Raw genomic sequence first — 13,177 nt, forward strand, 5'->3', positions numbered from 1 at the left:
AAGCCTCTTTCGCTCTAATTGGCAGAGTGGACCAACATGCACACTGAAGTGCACATGCAGAACCTGTGAAGACAAAAACACAGGAGTGGAAACAGCCTCGAAATCAAATATCGGCCATGAGGAATATTTTTATTGTATTTTATTGATCTGTTTTTGCTTGGATCGCTTGTTCAAGTGATTTCTGGAGGGTTTTTTGTTTTTTGAAATTTGGGTCAGGATTTCTGATTAGGAGTTGGTGGTGGGTCATGAGGGTAGACTGAAATGTCCTTTTTGAGCACTAGATGGTGCTAGAGTTCTTATTGTGCATAGCTACTTTACCCAGAGTATGTGTCCTCAATACTGCCTCATCTGTTGATGATTTTACAGTTAGTTATCAAAAAGATGAGCTTGCATGCTCTTAGATTTCTGCATCAGGAGACATTTCATCATCAGTATGGGACATAAATGTCTGACGTTCATTTTAAAACCCACTGATCTGGATATATGATCCATGTGAGATCAAATGTTGCATACAGCAGCTGATAAATGTTTCATAAAGGCTGATTTTTAATCTTAATACGTTGCAGAGTACATCTCCAGTCCTGTGATTTCCCATCTCGCCTCCTGAAGCTCTTTAAGAATTATTTATTTTTGTGAATAAATTCAAAGGATCCCCATGTGATTGGCTGTGACAGTAAACCAATTAGAGTTTATTGTTTGGGCAGTTGCTAGGTAGAGTGGGGACGTTAGAGAGAGGTGAGGGGTGAAGGGGTTACTCTTCCTGGAATCCAGAGGCCCTAAACGGGGTCACCATGTATACCAAAAAGAGGGCACTGAAAATACCCGTAAGAATGTGGCAGCTCCTCACAGCTCCTGCACATGAAGGTAGACGCTCTTTGTAGTTAAAGTTGATCTTCATCCTTACATCTTTTTGGTTATTTATACTGAATATCATCATACTTTTGTAGCTAATAGCTTCATGTCTACCTTTAAATGTTTTTCTTGCAAACAGAACAAAACCAATGATTTATATTAGCCATGGGATACAAATAATACCATTACTATCAAACTGTTAGGCAATGTGAGGTCCCTCTTCATTTTTCTGTTTTGTAAATTGTTTTCATGTGGGAATAATCAGTCAGTCAGAGCTAACCTTGCAAAGCAGAACGATCGTGGAGGATCTGTCTACGTCAGAAGGGAAGGGCCATAATTTGCCAGTACAACTTTTTTTAAGTTGTTTTATCATAAATCCATCAAAGTCTGGCAGTTACATTGGTGGCGCGCCGGTAGATGAGTGGTTAAGGCGCATGCCATATACGCAGACAAACCGGGTTTGAATCTGGCCCGTGGCACTATCTCCTGCATGTCTCTCCCCGTTCTCCTCCCTGTTTCCAACTCTATCCACTGTCCTATCTAATAAAGGCCAAAAATAAATCTTAAAAAAAAAAAAAAGTCTGGCAGTTACATTGATAAAATAATCACATTGCAAACATTACAGACAAAGCAACATTTCATCACTAAATCAGAGAAAAAGGTCAAAGGTCTTATCTGTGATTAAAACATGTATAGACCCATTTATGAAGTGGTTATGCTAACAGCAGCTCACTTTGGCTTTGTTAGCTCAAGCTAAAGCTAACATAGCTTCAATAGCTAAGCGGTTGATGGTACCATGTAAGCCAGTGTAGCTACATTAGCTTCAGCTAAGCCAGCGGAGCTAAAGTGAACCACCATTAGCAAAACTACTTCTAAACTGGTCTAGTTTAATGCACATTTATTTGGAAAGTTTAAGCATTTATTTCCGTTCTAACAAAGGCGACATCTCACCATTGTGGTCTGTGGCGGTCTTGGATGGACTGACCGGACTCCATGTCCATCTTAAAAAGCTCCAATCTGAAATAATTGTGCCAGGCCTGTTAGTGGACCTGACCAGTCAGTGTCAGGCAGTAGCTACTGGCCGGGTTTAGCTGTACTGGGAGAGGGTAGCAGTGGTTGCAGCCAGTGTAGCATTCAGTGATACTTTTTCTCCTCTACTGACCTGCTTTGGCATGAGTTTTGATAGTTACAGTACAGTTGTACTGTAAGATAGTGACTGTTGGTGTGGCAGTTGGCTCAGATGTAGCTATTGTATAAAAGCAGTTTATTCAGAGCTGGACAATGTTTCCTTATCAAGCAAAGAAAGCTTCTCTTGGCAGAGCAGTTGTACTTCTCTGAATGGGTGTTATCCGCTAACAAGCCCCACCATTCAAAAACAATGGCAGTGCTAGCTTGTTGAGCTCAGGTTAGAACTGGGGTAGTGCATGTCTGACACCTCATTTAGTCTTGTCGCTCTGATTGGCCCGTTATGAATGTGGCAAGACAGAACGCTCGTCCAATCACCTTTCATTAAATTTTTGAATAGTCCTGCCCCTCCCAAAGGCTTTGCATGGGAAGTTTCCAAAATGATTGTGAAATATACCCCGTGCAATATTTTAAAACAGTCTATTAGGCATATCAGGTTAGATAAAAGCTATGTTGAAACGTCACTCGATTATCCAGTGGTCTCAAATGCACCATGACTGCAGTGCACGTAAATCTGCTGCTGTCACCTTTAAATGACGTCACAATACTCAAGTAGATGGCTGCCTCCGAGAGGTTGAGAAGATGACATCTCAACTCGACAGCCAACCCACAACCACAAACTTGAATGAAACTAGTCATTATTTTATGATTATCTATTTCTGCAATGCATTTAGTGTTGGGGCTTGTAGATTTTACTTGCCGGTAACATAATTGGGGGCTCATCCGGGACACAAAGAAAGTACCCTGACTTCTTAGAAATGATATTTTCTCATATGAACTTGTTGTTTAAAGTATTGTGTCTTATTTCATTCTGTTATTGTTAAATTTTCTTGTATGTTTGGCATTGAACATATACAAAGCCAATTCCAAAAAACTGTAGACAGACACTGTTAAGGTGTTGAAAGCGGGAAGTTTTCCCTCCTTGCTTAATGTACTCTATATCTTAAGTGTGGGTTTTCTGCTTAATTTTGCACTTCATAATACAATGCACATTTTCGATCATACAGGACTGGACATGCCCCCTTTTATAGTGAAGCCATGCTGTTGTAACTTGCAAAATGTGGCTTGTTGTTGTATAATGAAAATAAGCGGGGACATCCTTTTAAAAAAACCCTCTGGATAGAAGCATATGCTGCACCAAAACCTGCATGTACCTCTCAGTATTAATGCAGTCTTCACAGATGTGTAAGTCACCCATGCCATGGACACTACTACACCACCACACTATCACAGATGGTGGTTATGGATAACAATCTGAGTAGATCTTTTATTTCAGCCTAGAGGACTGGACTTATTTCCAAAAATAATTTTAAAAAGCGCTCACCAGACCACAGCATACTTTCACACTTACGGTCGGTCCGTCTCAGATGAGTTCAGGCTTAGAGAAGTGGACAGAGCTTCTGGATTTTGATGTATGGTGTTGGCTTTGCATAGTAGACTCAACTTTTCTTTATAAATGCAGTGACATGCTGTGATAGCTTACAATGGTTGAAATATCCATAACAGACTGATACTGAAATCATACGGAAATTTAAACTGATAAATCAAATAAAAGCAAGTTCTCCGGTGCTTAACTTTCACTTGTTTTGTGGAAATATTTCACTAGAAGCGCTATTCTTGGACTCAAGTGATGATGTAATGTAAGTTGTACTGCTACTGATTTTTCAGTGTTACTAAGGGCCTTTTCTTCCCTTATAAACTGTGCCTTCGACTGAAACTTCAAACTGAAAAATCAGTAAAAATGCAGTAAAAATCAGCAAGCATTGGAGAAAGATATTCTTATAAATGCTAACTAGCACACCATAACAACTTTATGGGGTGTTAATGTGATAATGTTGTGTTTACTGCTTGTGGGTTTGCCTTCGAGTGGTCAGAAAACTAATAAACTTGGTTTTAAAGGCTTATTTTATCCCGGGTTACAAATAGTTGAATTGCTAACCCTTGACGTGAGAAAAAGGCCCCTAAATCGGGCCCCATGATGGGTCACTGGTTGGCATTAGGGTGAAGGACTACAGGTTGTAAGATGTGCGTGGGTGTGTTGGTATGACAAGCAGGCCCTCTCTTCCTGACCCCCTCTAACCCATCTTCACCCCATCCTGTCCCACAGCCCCCCTAATCCATGACTAATCAAGCTTCTGCCCCTGGGGGGTTTCCTCCCTTGCCCCCTCTTTAAGTTTTAAACCTATCATCTGCTCCATTAGAGACCACCCCACCTCTTTTCTCCCACAACTGCTAGTGTTAGTGAGGTCTAACCAGTGTGGCCCCCAGGGTCTGATCAGTTTTTTTCTCTGAAGAAGTTTGGTTACTGCACATGTGCAGTAAAAACATTTATCTGTCAGTATTTTACCTGCAGGGCTGGAAAGAGTCTAGCCTAAACACGTATTATTCAGCCTTTTTAGTTACGCTGCTTTGGAGGTTGCGTGCACATGTGAGATGGTGAGAGTATTTTTGTCATGCAAATGAGAAAACCAAAAAATGGATTAACAGGGCTTTTTAAAGGAAAGGACTGGATAATGGTGTGGGTAACAGTGGGAGCGTACTACGGAGTGTCATTGGTGATGTCCACACTTTGCTGATGATGCTGTGATCCTTGCAGAGACTGTAGATGTCCTTGTGGGGGCTCTTAACTTTCTGAATGAGGAGGCTGAAACATCAGGAATCTGCAACTCCTGGGCAAAAACAAATATCCAGAGATTTTGGGATGCCCTGGATGCTGCCATTGAATCTGCCTCAGGCTCTCCTTGTAGACACAGGAAGGCAGGAACGTGTGTTGATGCTTTCCACATAAGCCTGTGAAAGGGCAGGGGATCCCAGAACAGCCACACCGCTATAAATAAATAGTAGTAATAACTGCAAATTAAAAACTGCTGATAAAGAAAGTACAAATCATGTGTTCTTGACAACATAGTCCTGACTGAACTAAGCAATATGGTATAAGGTGATGAGATCAGATACAAAACCAAACAGTATGTTAGGATGAAATGCAATAAGATCCAGTATAACTGGATATGAAATTAAATGAGACAAGATGCTTTATTGTCTCATTTGGGAAACTGCACCATCAGAATTGAATAGTATGCATACAGGTTAGAACAACCATAAAAACATGGTTTATGGAGCATCTAGAATCAACAAAGTTTCAAAACTGAGCTGTGTCTAATCATTTTTGCTGTCAGCATCAGGTTTTCTCTCACATGACAGGCTCACAAACTGCAGACAATGAACCAGCTCCATCACAGCATAGTTAGCGTGTCGCACATTAATTGAGTGTTGAAATTCTTGGCTGAATTTTTTTGTGCTACACTGGATTTGAAACGGGCCAAGCTGATTTAACCCAGTTATCCATCTCCACGTTTTTATTTTTGTTGTCAAATAGACATTTTAATGTTCATGTTATTGAGACTGTGGGAGTTTTGCAGCCATCCTCAGGTGGCCTGTCAAGGTACAGTGAACCTCTAAAACCCTTGCATTTTCAGGGTTGTATTTTAATCCCATTCAAGGATGGAGAGCCACTCAGTGGCGCTTAAGTACGCATATGTTAAACTGTCAGGCTGAACAAACTCCTCCACCCAGCGATCGTCCACAGTAACCTCGTCCTGGACCTCAGCAAACATTTAGAGGAACAGAGTCCAACAGAACAGGCCTCTCTTTGTCATCAGAAACACGGGGCCTCTCTGCCTCGTTCCCTGATCACTGAGCTGCAGCAGACAGAAAATTCACACTTTATTCATGCTTTCATTCAAACTAATTTATTCATTCTTTTTATTATGACAAATGTTACCAGCTTTTCCTAGACAATGACTTGGTAAATAGTAGAAACTAAGCCTTCCAGAGTTGACTGAAATGTGAGCCTGAAATGGAGTAACCATGATTCAGTCAAGCGCAGTTGACTTGATTTTATTCTGGCAGTCTCATTTTGGTTCATGGATTGTCTCCATCTACAGTTTCTATCTCCCCAGTCTGGTTTCTGTAGTACAGGCCTTGTCCAAGCTGTATTGGCTGATTTAGTATCAACAGGGTTTGGTGTGCTCAGATAAAATGTTCAGTGTTGACAACAACAGGTGGAACATTGTCTGCGCTGACAAACCAGCTTCCACCAATGGTGTTTTGTTATCTATTTGTCTCTGTAAATAGATAGAATGCCTATAAAAATCACTCACCCCTTGGATGTTTTAGCCTTTTATGGATTTCATACATCAAGTATGGGCAATTTTTTTTAATTACAAAAATTATTAGAAAAAAACTCTTTTATATTACAGAGATAACTGCATTCTGCAAAGTAAAGTCAATTCAATAAAAATATTTAATGTAAAATAAAGTGGCTGATCTAATTCAACAGAGGCCCAGCCAATTGGTGCTAGCAGTCTAACAACTAGTGAAATGGGGATCACCTGAGTGCAGTGTCTAAGTGATTGTAGAATAAAGAGACCTGTGTCTGGAGGGTCCAGTCAGTGGTTAATCGGTATTCCTGGCAACCATTGCACCATGAAGACAAAAGAACACTCCAAGCAAATCAGAGAAAAGGTTATCGAAAAATATAAGTAAGCGGTTGGATGCAAAAAAAATTCCAAGGCTCTGAACATCCCCCAGAGTTCAGTTAAGTCCATCATTAAGAAATGGAAGGAATACGGCACATGTGTAAATCTGCCTAGATCAGGCCGTCCTCACAACTAAGTGAGCGTGCAAGAAGGAGACTAGTGTGAGAGGCCACCAAGACACCTATGACTACTCTGGAGGAGGTACAAGCTTCAGCAGCTTAGATATGTGATTAGGCCTGCAAAGCGCCTCCTCAACCCTCGTATCTAGAAGGACACAGCCGTGGACAGCTGCAAAAGGGAGGACCAGCAACAAACCTCCAGAACAACCAAATATTGAGCTGCAGAGTGAATATTCTCCACTGATGAAGGACACTGGATCCGTCAGACCATCTGTCCTCAAACAGTGGGGTAAGGACTAAAAGCATGTCAAACAGTAAAAAGCCACTGGGAAAGCTAAAGCCTGGGTCTCAAACTTTGACTGTGGATGACAATGCTATTAAAGACCTACAGAGGGTGAAGTAAAAACCCCAAAGTGATCTGTGTCCCCATGGATATGGTTCCCAAACTAACAGGAAGAATTCTGCATATCATGGCTGAACATCCGACCATAAAGAAAATCATAATAGATGTTGGATCAGATGACGTTGCCAAACAACAGTCTGAAGTGTTAAAACAGGACTTCACTGAGCTATTGAACACAGTGAACTCTGTAAAAGCTGACGTGTTCATCAGTGGACTGATACCACCAATCAGAAACGCTGAGGAAAGATGCAGCAGGTTGCAGGTATTGAACAAGTGGCTTTCAACTGCATGTACTGTCCATTCAGTGCATTCTATAGAACACTGCCACATATTTTGGGAGCAGACATTTTTGTAAAGCCAGAAATAGTTGTCCAAATTGTAGTAGTTGTAGTTGTCCAGTTGTCTAATAGTTGTTCTCTAACCAATGTTACTTCCTCCGTCACCCATCAGTCCCTGGGGCCTGCAATAAATTTGCTTCATTGTTTTTTAGAGAGAAAATTCAGACTATTAGACAGACTGTCAGTACCTCCACACCCAGAACCCAGAGAATGGGCCCTCCAAGTGTGTTTTATTGATAGTTTCAATACATATGTTTTAGTGTCCTGGCCAAGGGTCAAGCTATTACTGGGTTTTGATGTTAAAATGATTAATTCATGCCACCTTTTAAACCCTTTTCATCACTGTTTCCACTGATGGTGCCACATTTGATTCTGCATTTGTTTTTACATTGACCAATTTTTGCCACTTTTAACCATTTTGCTACCTTTAATCATTTTCACTACTTTAGCTGCCAATTTTTGCCTCTTTTAACCAATATTTGTGACTTTTTAACAGCTTTTCATAATCGAAACTGTCCATTTTTGCGAATTTCACCATTCCAACTCTCAATTTTTACCAACCATTTTTGCCACTTTTAACCATTTTGCTGCCTTTAACCATTTTCACTACTTCGGCTGCCAATTTTTTGCCTCTTATAACCAAATTTTGTGACTTTTTAACAGCTTTTCATAATCGAAACTGTCCATTTTTGTGAATTTCACCATTTTAAACTCAATTTTAACCAACCATTTTTGGCACCTTCATTGGTTTTTGCTACATTTAACCATTTTCACTACTTTGGCTGCAAAGTTTTGCCCTTTTTAACCAAATTTTGTGACTTTTTAACAGCTTTTCACAATTTAGACTGCCCATTTTTTCCAATTTCACTTTTTACCATCTATTTTTACAAACCATTTTTGCCAACTTTTTTCTTTCTAAAGCCATATTTGCTGCTAATTGCTTTTTTTTGCCATTTTTAACCACTTTTCACATCTCATTTCTAGTAATTGTTCCATTTTAACACTTTTTTGCCATGTATAACCCTCTATTTAACTTCTATGCACAATTATAACTGCCAGTGTAAGCCATTTTTGCCACTTTCAACCCATATGTTGCATCCTAAACATGTTTCTTAGGTCTTCCCACTGACCCTAAAAACGGCTGTTATTAAGCCACTCTTAAAAAAGAGTCGGCACATTGTTTGCGACTGACACATCACTTACCACCTGAAAGTGGGAATATTGACACCTGAGGCAGCTGAGGTGGACTAGCTCCATCAATAACTGTATTTACCCTCATTCATGTATACTGGGACGAGGACAGCAGTCCAGTTGAATATCCTAACTGTAGCTCAACTTTACTGTGCATGCCAACATTCTGAGTGTACTTTATGTGTGTTGCTGTTGACTCAAACATGTTTTAAAGTGCTCTGAGTGGCTAGACAGCTAAAATGGCACTGTATAAAGGCAGTCTATATTTACTTACCCTTGAATGGTAAATGTTCATGTTTTTAAATAGGCCTGAAATCATGAGACTGAAGCTGGGCACTTAGTCCAAAGGCCACTGTGAGAAACACAGCTCTTTAAGTCTAAACTTCCATCCTCTTTTGTGCCCTGTTCAGGTTATTCTTGTCGTATTATTATTTTCAGTTGCTCCTTTTTTTTAGTTACGTTTCCTAAAAACGTTTTTAGGTCCCAAAGGAGCTGAGGGAGGAATGTTTAGCCCTCATGTCCTTATAAAGAAGCCTCCCTGCTAAAATTTGTGCTCATCTGTTCTTCTCTCCCATTGTTCCAATGATTGTCACTGCGACTCTCATAATACTACAGACCTGTGCAGCCATGTGAACAGAGTGGACAAGTGATATAAGATTTAAGCATTTAGGTATCAGAAAAAAATCCTACACATAATATGGAAAGAAATCAGAATGAGTTAATAAAACTTTTACAAAATCTGAAATAGTACCTTGATAAGGGGAGACCGCAAATGGTCAAAAATTAAATAGGAATATTTGATGATCAGTCAAATGTAGAAAATCCAAACCAATCAAATTTGACAGTGTGGGTATTCGCTGAAATAAAATACTGAGGCTGAGGTTGCTTTGTGATTGAAATATAACTGCTGTTTTATTAGGGTTAAGAGTTTTTTTTTTTGTTTTTTTTTTACATAGAGCAAAATGAACCACTGGTGGACTCAGAGGGGGGCAGGGGGTAGATCGCTGCATTGGTGCCCTTTTGGATGCCCCCATCAATATGATATAGATATGATGATATGCTCGCCAGGGTGAACAATATGTGACAAAGTGCCCTCTAGGGTTCCCTTCCAATGGGCTAACAAGGTTAAGTGCCCCCAGGGTGGCTCCTTAGAGAATAAAACACAACTTCTAGGGTGTGTTTCTAGCAGAAAAAAACTTTAGTTTGGTTTAGTTGGTTGGTTTAGTGCCTTCTAAGGTTCCCAAAGAGATATAGAATGTCATCCAGGGTGTCCTTCTGTCAGATAAAACTTGGTTCAGTGCCCTATGTTGGGGTGTCCAAACTTTTTCCACTGAGGGCCACATAAAAAAGGATGATGGGGCCACTTTAATATCTACAAGGTGAGGTATATGAAAGTTTGTAAAAGCAATTTATTGCAGGTTAAGATGTGCTAGTTGATTGACAACAGAATGAAACTGATTAAGGCAGAAGCAGAATGAAGGAGGAGCTGGGGTGGAGGAGGGTTGCCAGAGCAGCTTGCAGAGAGAACAACAGAGTGTGGCCAGGCAGAGCAGTTCAGAGAGCTTAGGCGCTTAGAGAAAATCAGCTGGCCGTCAGCCAGTGAGGGCTTGGGTGGTGATTAAGGCAGTGCTCTACTCCATGGCCTGCTTGAACTGACACTAAACTCTCAATTTTATGACTTACAGGGCACATAGACAGCAATTTCCAAGTTTTTGGAGAGGCCAGTCAGGTTTCAGGGGGGTCCTGCTTGGCCCTAACTACCACTGGCTCTACCTCTGGAATATTATTATTGGTACTATTCTTTATAGCTGTGACCCACATGAGAGTTAGAAGATAAGACATTGGTAACATTTTGGTTGCCAGTATGTTTACCATGTAGAGTGTTGTCTCAATTTAGCCACACAACAAAAAACATCAAAAAGTTTCTTCTTGTCAAAATGTTTGTTTACAGAATTAGCATGGTAGGACTGTCTTGTGCTGAAAAAAATGAAGTAAAATGCAGTCAAGCACAAGCCTCATGCATGGGGGCCATTTTTCATTTTATTTCTAGGATTTGCTGCGGGCCATTCAAAGTTGGACCGCTGGCCGCATTTGGCCCCCGGGCCATAGTTCGGACACCACTGCCCTATGTGGTTCCCCTTGAGTGGACAAAATGTGGCAAAGTGCACCTCACTGCCCTGACCAAGCTAATTCAAATGGATTTGCCGCAATGGTGGCACGATAGTTCATATATTCTCATCTGTTTTATTACAGAGGTGTAGAGAGTATAATCACATAACTACAAATGTTTAATCCTTACCCTGGTTTCTAACTATTTTAGTATAAATGCATGTAATGACACTTATTGTGTCCCATTGCTCCACTGCATGTTGTTCCACAACAAGTGACCTTTTTATAACCTTTGACCTCCAAACATCCACAGTCTGCCACTGGTATAAAATACAGTATCTAAAGAGAGTGGTTAAAAAACAGGACAAGACAAAAACTTTCACATGCTCACTAGAAAATTTTCTTGTGAGAAACTTCCTTGTGAGCTTCTTTGAGATTTCTTTAATAATTTCCAGTAATTACAACACAGTTAGAGAGCACTGTGTGCACAGGAGGAAGTTTCTTGTGAGCAATTGTTTTTCATGCTCACCTGAGACTGCCCATGCACACTTACGGCTGGATCAGACAACAAAACTCTTTTGCAGTGGCACCATGTCCGACTATGCAACAAAGATCTTGTCCTGTTTCAGCCGACAGACTGGCCACACTACAAGTGTGATCAGACCAGTTATTGTCCTCTGTCGTCATAGCTGTCTTTCAGAAAAAAGATGGGTTTAGGAAGTCTGTATCTCTGTGAAAGGAAGATCTTCAGGATGAAAACTCAATGGACGTTGCATGAAAAATTCTGACATCTCAGCCTCATTGAATTGTGGTCACAGAGTGTTCTGGCCACAGTGAAGACTACAGCCCTTTTCAAGTCCAGCCACAATTTCTCTACTGGATTGAGGTCTGGGCTTTGACTCGGCCACTCCAGAAAATCCACCTTGTTGTCTTTAGACCATTTTTGTCTAGCTTCGCTGTTTGCTTCATTGTCTTGCTGGAAAATAAATCTTCTCCCAAGCTGTAGTTCTAAACCCGGCCCATGGTGCAGTTATACCAGGCCCACCAGATCATATCATGTTATTATTGTAACTGGCCCACCAGTATGAGGTCTGCAGTCTCCTCCAGTACAAAAATGTGAACTTAACCTGATGATTTACAATATCCCTGATGGTCATAAAAATTATAAATAGTAAAGAGTAGAAATTGTGGAAAACAGAAATTGTCTTTATTTCATATTTTCAATGTTGTATCACACAATTATGAATCAAAGTTATGGTTTTAATTTTTTATCTAATATTTTGACCTTTTAGAATCACAATTTTCAAATGTGATTAAAAGTTTGATCTTTTAAACTCATTTTTTTTTTAATTTTATCTCACATTTTGACCATTAAAACTCATGATTTGGAATTTCTGTGTCATATTTGACCTTTTATTCTCACAATTTTGACTTTTTCTCTTATATTTTGACCCTTCAGATCAAGAATTTAAAATTTTGAGCAATATTTTGACTTTCAAAACTCACGATTTTGAATTTGATCTCATATTGACATTTTAAAGTCACGATTTTGACTTTTTTCTCACATTTTGCCATTTTCAAATCCTAATGTTAACTTATCTTATTTTGACCTTTAAAACTAACGAATATGAATTGTATCTTATTGTTTTGACCTTTAAAACTCACAATTTTGAATTATTTTTTAAAATATTTGACCTTTAAAACTTATGATTTTTACTTTTATCATATGTTTTCACCATCAAAAATCATGATTTCAACTTTCTATCTCATATATTTGCTTTTTAAATACATTATTTTGACTTTAAATGTAATGATTTTACCTTTTGAACCAATAAGTCTGACTTTTTCATCTCAGATTTTGAGCCTTTAGACTTATCATGTTGACTTTTTATTACCAAAATCATTTATCATCAGTCCTGGGGTCCCTGCTTTCAACAGCTGAGACTGCATTCTACAGCATCTTTCTATGAAAGATGATTTTGCTCTTCTTCCGACCTGCCCTGGCATGATTTGCAATAGTCACAGGTGGAGTTTAGTTGTAGCAATGACTGCTGCTGGTGAAGCTTCAAGCTTGGATGTAGCTTTAGCAACCGTTGTACCAGATCGGGACTGGATTTCTTTATTAAAAGAGCAGCAAAGAGGCACACCAAAAGCCTGTCTTGGTGGAGAAGATGTTTCATCCACCAACAAGCTCCACCATTTGTTAACTAAGGGTTCTGTTTTGCACCTGCAGCACTACGAAAGATATAGCATCTCTTTGTGGGCTAACCTCAGCTCATTTTAAATATGGTGGGAAGAACAGACTGGGAGACCACAAGTATGATCCTAGAGGGAGGAGAGGGAGGGGGAGAGGGAGGGAGTCATGAACTAACTAACTCTCTAATCTGCTCGTCTGAGAGGAAAAGGGAGAGAAAATCAAGTGTGCTGTGTGGTTGAGAGCCA

The 13,177-nt window shown here is 39.8% G+C and overlaps 1 protein-coding gene across 1 annotated transcript in view; it reads left to right on the forward strand.

Annotated features, from left to right (window-relative positions):
- col15a1b (collagen, type XV, alpha 1b) overlaps window positions 1-13,177 on the forward strand; it is a 102,681-nt gene that overhangs the window by 31,771 nt on the left and 57,733 nt on the right. The gene's annotated exons all lie outside the window — the stretch shown is intronic.

The sequence above is a fragment of the Cheilinus undulatus genome, linkage group 13 (genome assembly GCF_018320785.1).
Source record: "Cheilinus undulatus linkage group 13, ASM1832078v1, whole genome shotgun sequence".
In the NCBI taxonomy this organism is placed as follows: domain Eukaryota; kingdom Metazoa; phylum Chordata; class Actinopteri; order Labriformes; family Labridae; genus Cheilinus; species Cheilinus undulatus.